Raw genomic sequence first — 9083 nt, forward strand, 5'->3', positions numbered from 1 at the left:
ATGAAGAGAAGCAGTTGACATGCGTGTCCTGATGTGTCTCATCTCAAATTCCACTTCACTGTTATTAACAAACCTTTCTAACCTGAGAAGAGTTCCTTACCAACTTGGGCAACCAGCAGCACTTCAAGAACACATCAATGTGGGAAGATATCTGTGTAGTCAAAGACTTAGAGATGGTCATTACAAAGCAGTGAGGCATGTGAAGAACTGGGTCTGGCAAGAGGAGAAATTAAGTGAAATCATGATTGTTCATTGGAGCTGGCAAATTAACACTCAGCAAACCACTGGAAAACTCAGTACAAATGTGGAGTTCTGCAGAGTGCTGCCATCCCAGGAGCTGTGTTCTCTAATCCCATTTTTTGACTTTGTATGATGGATTGGCATCAGTTAACAGGTGAAAAATTAAAATATACTTCCAACCAGACTGTTTTCTGTCTAAACAAATGATCACTTTTCTTAAATAGAGTATAGTGTAGGTGAGTGTGTCTAAATATTAAACATTGCAACTACCAGCTAAGAAACAGGACAATAACATGAGCAGGCACACCATACATTACAAGCATTACACGTCCTTGCACCATGAAGAGAAGTGCCCAAATGCAAGAAGAAACTATGGCAGATGCCTGTAAGATGTAAATCCTCTCCAAGTGCCATGTAAAGTTGTGACAAGAGAGATCACAGACCATATGCACCCAACTTGTTTATGTAAATAACTCCTCCCGCTACATATGCACCAAATAAAGATTCACTTATATGAAGATCTCAGGGAATACCTCCTTTGTGATAATCACCTGACTGTGAATATGTTGTCAGGAACACACCTTTGGCTAACCAAAGAAAACTACGAATCCACTCATTCTGGCTTAATTAACAGCTGAAGATCAGGAAAGTAGTTATGAGTTGGTCAGTCCAGAAAACTAGCTAGAAAAGTAACTGATTTGATTGATGCAACCAGCAGACCGGTGCCTTCCATAGGATCATATAATCACAACGTCATCTGAGTTGGAAGGGATGTTTAAAGAACATCTAGTTCAGCTCCCCTCTAATGAACAGGGACATCCAGAAGAGAGTGCTTGCATTACTGGGCACAGAGACAAGAGATGGTGCGAACAGATAGGTGGTAATAAAGTAGTTTCATATCCTTCCCTATTGAGAGACAGGAAACAGGGAATTATAACAAAAACTCAACAAAACTTCCTCCAAACTGACTCTAAAGTCACTTTTCCTTCATTTTAAACTGCAAAAGAACCAAGAGGGTGTACGTAGTGATAGAAAGGAAGACTTCTGTATTTTCAGCCTCTGTAAGATGAATCTTTCAAATTAAAACCATAAAGGAATATAAAGGAAAATCACGCTGTAATGCTGACTTTTGATCTAGAACTGAGAACTACAAGCAATTTCTCTTTGATCTTTCAGGAAATATTTTAACCACATAGGATGAGAGACTGGCAGCAAACTGAAAGGACACTGAGAGATTCCTTCATGCTATAGGCAACCACACCAGATGCCCTTATTAGCACATATCTTAGACTGTTTTTACATTATACAGGTGTTTTTCCCTCCACAACTCCTATTAGAAGGCTGTTCCAGAATTTTTCTTCTCTGATACTTAGAAAACCTTTTCTAGTTTCTGGTCTAATTTTATTCATGACTGGTTTATACTAATTTGCTCTTACACTAGTACTGTCTTCTGCTTTAGTAGCTCATTTCCTTCTGCGGCCTATAGCTGTCTGATCAGTTTATGCAGTCTTAACTCCTATTACTTGCCATTTTTCTAGGCTAAAAAAGGCAACTCTTTTATATTTCTTCCTGTACTCTCAACTGCCTTCTCACTCAATCGACGTTTTCGGCCATTTTTGTACCTACTTCTATTGAAATAATTTTATTTATTTATTTGTTATTTTGCAGTGAGTGGCTAGAAACGTATGTAGTAATTTCTGCAGGGGCCTTTCACCTGGGTCTTATATAAAGCATTCATATTTCAGTCTGTATTGAAAATATTTTGGTAGACTAATTTCACCTTTTCCTTTTACCAATACCAACATAATGCCGTGACATTCTGGTTTTGAGTAAATAGAGCTAGATTTAATTCCTCTAAGATTATGAAAGTACGTTCTGACAGTACAAGTGCTTATCCTTAAAATTAACTCTGTTCTGAAAATCTCCTGCAGGGCCATCGTTCTGTACTTTCCTGTGGTTACAGGGCTAGATATATATCCCGACAAAAAAACATTAAACACTTTGTGTTAGCAGGCCTGGCTTGCAGTTCTGGGTAGTGATTCCTGCTGCCACACTGCAGAAACTTTCCGCTCTTCATCACGCTCAGCTCCTAACAGGAATACTGCAGCACTGAATATCTACATTCATATCTTGTTAAAGTAGAAAAATCACCTTCCCTGGAGTAACCGATTCTTCTTCTGAGTAGGAGTTCTGCATCCAGGGGGTGAAGCCTTGCATGAAGTTAGAGCGATCGCTCATCAAGGGCAAGTCCAAGTATTGTTTTATTGCCTGTGCTTCTCACACATTACTGCCATTACCATAATTTTCTGAACTTTATGAAATATATCAATGCAAGTGGATACCCCCTTCAAATATAGCAGAATTTGAAAAACAATTGAAAATAAATGTGCACTTTTGCCCCTTCCATTTATCTACCTTCTGTCATAGTAGGTGCCAACCACTCCTTATCTGTGTTTCCATCTGCCTTGTGCTATAAGGGGTCAGCTTCTCTCCTTTAGTTTTAGATTCTAAATATCTTTATGCACCTGAAATGTAAGGGACCAAGCTTCAAATTCTACCTGACATATGGTCTGATTGTTGGGAGCCAGGAGTTAGACTCAGTGATCCTTATGGGTGTTTCCAACTTGGGATATTCTATGATTATATGCTATGAAAATACCGTGCAAAAGAGAGAAGTTGATGAATATTCACTAGGACAACCACATATCAAATGACACAGTGTTCTTTTCAAAAGTACATACATTTTTAATTTTGTTATATATATTTTCTCAGTTAGTTTTTTTCCCCAACAGATTCACTGCCATACTATAGAGAAAACAAGTAGCACTGCCTTTACCTGCAACTGGATTTTAAAGGCTTCAGGTGATCTAAAGCCTGATCAATCAAATGTGACATCAAACCTAGACACTCTTGTGAAAGTTTAATGCTTGCAACATGTATGAATGACCAGTTTTGCAAATACCTACTTAGAGATATCTGGTGTGGAGATGTTCTTAGTGATCGCTCTGAGGAAGGCTGAGCTCTGAGTGAATCTTCTAGAACCCTTAAAGCAGGTTTAGGGAAATGATCCTCCCCCTCTATTCTGCCCGATGAAGCCACATCTGGAGCACTGTGTCCAGTTCTGGGTTCCTCAATTCAAGAAAGACAGGGATCTTCTAGAGAGAGTCAAGCAGAGGGCTACAAAGATGATGAGGGGCCTGGAGCATTTCTCTCATGAGGAAAGGCTGGGAGACCTGCAACTGTTCAGTCTGGAGAAGAGAAGGCTGAGAAGGGATCTCATCATTGTTTATAAATATCTAAAAAGTGGGTGTCAAGTGGTTGGGGTCAGACTCTTTCAGCAGTGCCAAGCAACAGTACAAGGGGCATAGGCACAAACTGGAACATAAGAAATTCAATATGAACATGAGAAAAAACTCTTTTAGTATAAGGGTGACGGAGCACAGGAACAAGCTACCCGCAGACTTTGTGGAGTCTCCTTCTCTGGAGATATTCACTACTTATCTGGATGTTTTCCTGTGTAATCTACTGTAGGGAACCTGCTTTAGCAGGGGTTTGACCAGGTGATCTCCAGAGATCCCTTCCAACTCTTTCAGTTCTGTGATTCTCCCCACACTTTCCTAGAATCATCATAACTTCCTCCATAAATGCAACAGGCAATGTTTCTGTTCTCATGTAATGGTGGAACTCTCATGTAAAAATACCATATTACTAAAAATATTGGGTGTTTTTTTTTTCTTGTGAATAGATCATCTCCCGGATAAGTATTGTTTTTACTATTATTATTGTTATTATCATGATTATCATTATTACTATTATTCCTATTGTTGTTTTGCTACAGAAATTGCACTGAGTTCTGAGACTAAAGATTGTTATTCACAGAAGAAGCTAAAACATATAGTCCATCAACATCTCCAGGGCAATTTTTCATTAGAGGTAGTTGTCTGGAACACACTTTTTCCCCTCACTCTTCAGATTTTTTATTTTATTTTGGCAATTACATGAAACATTACTTCATCCCTTATTATTCTCTTGCCATTCCTAATAAGCTGTGTTTTAATTTAAAACAGCAATTTACAATTCAATTAATATATAACAACACAATCCATTGTAATCACAATGCGATAAATTTTTGTTTTAAGTAATTTTTAATGCTCATAGCAGCTGGATCTGTGAAGTGTGGAAATAGCTACCATTTTTCACCATGTGCAATACTGTCTGTGCAAAGCACCACTTTTTAATTATGTCACCACCAAAGCCCAATGTATGGAAAACGGAGCAACTTTAATTGCAAAGGAAGAAAATCTTTACTTAAAACATACAGCTAATACAGAAAATATAAAAATAATACTGAGATACAATTAGTGAAAAAGGTATGACAATGAATCCCATGATATATTCATCATTTAAATACATGTTTCAGATTGATATATTTCTAGAGATAAAGGAATATGAATATGAATAACTTAGACAACAAAGAATTACAAGATTATTACCAGAAACTTCATCTTTAAACAATAGAAATAATTTATTATTACCTCAGTTACGGATATTTTTTCCTTTTCTTTTGTGACTGTCATGTACTTATCCAAATTTCTGTATTTCTATTACTGTATACGTAAGGAAACCCTCCTAGAGGGCTTAATTCAACATGCTGACCATTCATTTGAGTTTAGTGTAATTAAGTGAGTTCTAATTTATTTACTACTTTCATTTATCTGAACTTTATATTTTAAACGTGAATCACCATTTGCAATACGGAAAAAGAATATAAATGTTCCAAAAAGAAGTGTAACATCCCAAAGTCCACTCCCTCTTTTACTCCCCCCTGTAGTCCTCTGGACTCTGGAAACACAATCTCTCACTTTCACTGAGTTTTAACAAGTTGGGAGAGTCTTTACTCTTTCATCCATGCCTTTTCTCTTTAAATCGGGAGTAACTGTATTGCTTTAAAAGGAATTGTAGTGCTGCAAGTGTAAGTAAGAAAATAAAGAGGTATCACTAGATTTTTCTTCTGTCTACCAGTGCACAAATACAATGGGTTCTTTGTAATCCCAATTTCCTTCTAAAGGTATTTCTCTGTTTCATCTTTCCTTTCATATCCCAACCCAACAGCAGGTCCTCCATCAGTGTGCTCCTAGTCACGTTCATCAGAATTGGTAATTCTACTTATGAAACGTCGAATAGAACTGCTCGAGGCTTACAGTTTTTGAAAATGGGAATAAAGGTGCTTTCACAAACCTTTTTTCCCCTTTTTTGCTCCTCTTTTTTTTCCTTTATTTTATTTTATTTTATTTTATTTTTGGTTTTGGGTTTTTTTTAACCTAGAAACTGTAGAAAAGTTTTCACAGACTTATGGAATAATGTGTATGACAAAATATTATACCAGAATATACAAACTCTCTCAAATTATTGGATAATAAAGAGATTTTTTTTTAATTAGTAGAATGCCATGATATTGACATTTTTGAAGATCAATAATAAAAAGAAAAAGGTAATATTGAAGTCATAAAATGTAGGTTATGTCCTGTAGACAGAAAATACTGAGAATTACCAAATGGAGGATGCATCTATAAGTAGGTTATCCTCCAAAGAAATATTTTTACATGTGCCAATTACATAATGAGCTTGTATAAATAGACAGTAAACATGTATGTACTTTTATAAGCAGCATAATTGTTGAGAAGTATATTATAAATGATACGTAAGGATTTTATTATTGGAAACCAGTGATATCATAGAAGTCTTTTTTGTTGTTGTTGTTTTGTTTTGTTTTGTTTTGTTTAGAAATTGGATTTACTTGGAGCAGAATCAGGACCAGGGCCCCCAGAATATTAATTTCCTACTATTCTTTATTCAAATGAAAAGCTCCTGTCTGACAATTGCACCATAGAGAAAAAAAATAACAGTTCTTTTGTATTATTACTGGCTTTTCAATTCTTACATTTGTCATTGATATATGTGGCATGAAAGTAAAAAATGCATACATAACATAAAGGCTGAGTAAATATACATTAAGGAGAACTAACCCATCAAGTGATTTTACCCTTATCTGCATTTGCAGGTTGGTTAGATCCATCAATGTATGTACCGCCAAACTCTGTAATTCCATTATAGTGGTAGGAGGAAAAAGGTGGGAGTCTTTGAGGTGATGCTATGTATTGTATAGTAAAATCCAGTAAAGTTTCATTTTCAAATATCTATTGGAGAAGGGGCAAAGTATCTCCAGAAATTTTAAGGACATTTTCCAAATGTTTATTTAGATAAAAGATAGATAACAGTAAAACTATAAAACCTGCAGCTAGATAACTAGGTTTTATTAATGACCTGCCATATACCGTGGCCGGATAATTAAAGTTCTCCCTCCCTTCTAACCCACTCCTCCCAGAAAGAGAGAGAGTGGACAAATTTATGTGATAGTTTGATAACCAGGGGACACTGGTTGAAAACTATTGATATAATCATGGTCTATTCAATTTGCTCACGACAGACACTCCTATCTGCTAATTTCACCTGTGAATAGTTAATTATGCCCTGAACGCATACAGTTGAGCCATTAATAAAATTTGTCTGTCATAGGTTTTTGTATTTTCCTTTTTTTTTTTTTTTTGTCATTGTTATACGCATTTTATCTAAGGAATCTTTCCCTCTCTCTCTCTTTTTTTTTTTTCTTTTTTTTTTTTTCTTTTAGCATTGCAGAAGACAGATGTTAGTGGTATGGGTATTTCAGCAAGGCTACGTTATAGATGGCATGCAGCATGGATCAGGATTGCTCTTTTAGCCTGTAAAAGACTGGGCCTGTGTACATAATGAAGTTGTTGAAGCATGAATGATAATGGAGTTCTTAACCATTTCACATTTTCAAGCTACGCTGAGGGAATTTGCTTTCAACTAAACAAATGCAAGGCAAAATGCATCTTTTTTTTTTTTTTCTTTTGGCAGGCTCATGAGATTTTACATATATAGGATGGCTGTTTTTACTTTGTTTCCTTTAAATCATTCTGTTATCCCTTTTTGAAGGCATTTCTTAGGACAAATGCAGGTATCAAAAAGCAGATTTTCTCCCTCTAGTCATGTGAATTTAATCAAGTGTGTATTGTATGCCAACACAATTTGTTTTAACCTCTGAAAGGCATCTCAGAATTCTGGAAGCTCCTAAAATTCAGATCAAATCTCCCTAATTCTGGCATTTCCTGCAGATGGGATGATTTTCCTTCAGTCTTTCCTATCTTATAAAGACATTTCTCAGTTCTTCAAAAATCGTCTTTTTATTCATAACACTGCAGGCTAGAACACGCTGTTTGGTTTAATGTCCCTGAATGAAAGTATATAAAGATTGTCAATGAAACTATTATGTAATTTTTCGCTCACTTCTGCTTCCTATTTTTTTCTACAAATGCAGATTGTTTCATTGAGAATCCAAATGCAGCCTTTAGAGTAGCTGAGGGCTGCTGTTCTTTGAGATAACGCCCCTTTGAGGACCAAAATTCTCCAGGTTTCTTTGTCACAGAATCACAGAATGGCCTGGGTTGGAAGGGACCTCAAGGATCATGAATCTCCAACCCCCCTGCCAGGCAGGGCCACCAGGAGTTTTGTTTGTTTCCCTGACCTAGGTACTGCCAATGTAACCATGTTCTCTTCCGATCTGCAGAGATCAGGACAGAGAAAACCATCAATAAAGGACAAAGGTTCTGGTCCTTGTTAGCATGTCCAGCAGCAGCCATTCCAACACTGTCATTAAGCCTGGCTGTGCCTTCACCAGTTTAACAGAGGGCCACTGGTTTTGATAAAGATTAGTGTCTGGCATCTGCAAGGTCTAGTGTGTCTTCAAAGCTTAATTTCAACTTGATCTTATGTTCTGTGTCCAGTCCTCTGTACAATGACTGTGATCATCGTGGCATGGTTTTCTTAACAACTCTTTCTGATAGTCTAGTTTAAGTCCGAATGAGTTTTTAACTTCTTCCAAAGAGCTGAGTTGGCCACATACATTGTATGTTTTATGAACATGTTCTTTATTTCAGAAAAATCCCTAGAGATTCTTGTGACTAAATTTCTCCTAGGTTTATTTTTCTTCCCTTCTTTTCAGGTTTCTAAGATCTCTTTGTTTGGTGGAAGCTTAATGGTAGGGATTAGCTTGGAAATTTCTTGTATCATCCAGTCTCACTGGCTGGCAGTGCTAGATGGCCTTGGTAGGTTGTCTTGCTGTATTCTTCACAGGGATGATCATCAGTGGGGTGGGCACCAATGATTCTTGTGAGCAGACATGAGGAAAGGACTGTTATTTATTATGAATGTGCACAAAGCTTAGCACAATGTAATTGGAACCAGTAAGCACCATCACATACATAGAAACAAATAATTAGAGATAGTTGAAACCTTGCAGCAATGTGAGTCCTTATACATATCTAGTTTACAGAGTTGAGCAGCTACTTCCCCTTCTCATTCTCCAGAAAAACGTATGATAAGGAACATTTCAGCTGTTTTCTGCAGGTATTTTGGGGTATTCCTCTGCTTATTAGGGACCCTCCAGATACTACAAGATTTTGCATGGCACTTTTTCGGACTTACTCTGGGAACCTTGATGAAAGCTATCGTCTTCATTTGAAGTTCAAGACTGCTCTTCAACCCACACCCCATAACATCAAGAAAATGCAGGTGTGGGGACAAGGAATACTCTGAAGTCATCCAGATTTACAAGGTTGAGCCTCTGCTACCTGTTTTCCCAGTGCAGTAATGATATTATATATATATATATATATATAAAAATAATATTTTATAGTGATATCTGCCATACTGACATTATCAAGCTGTGCAAAGCCAGATACTGGTAATTTTTCAATATTTCA

The sequence above is a fragment of the Gallus gallus genome, chromosome 2, assembly GCF_016699485.2.
Source record: "Gallus gallus isolate bGalGal1 chromosome 2, bGalGal1.mat.broiler.GRCg7b, whole genome shotgun sequence".
NCBI lineage: Eukaryota > Metazoa > Chordata > Aves > Galliformes > Phasianidae > Gallus > Gallus gallus.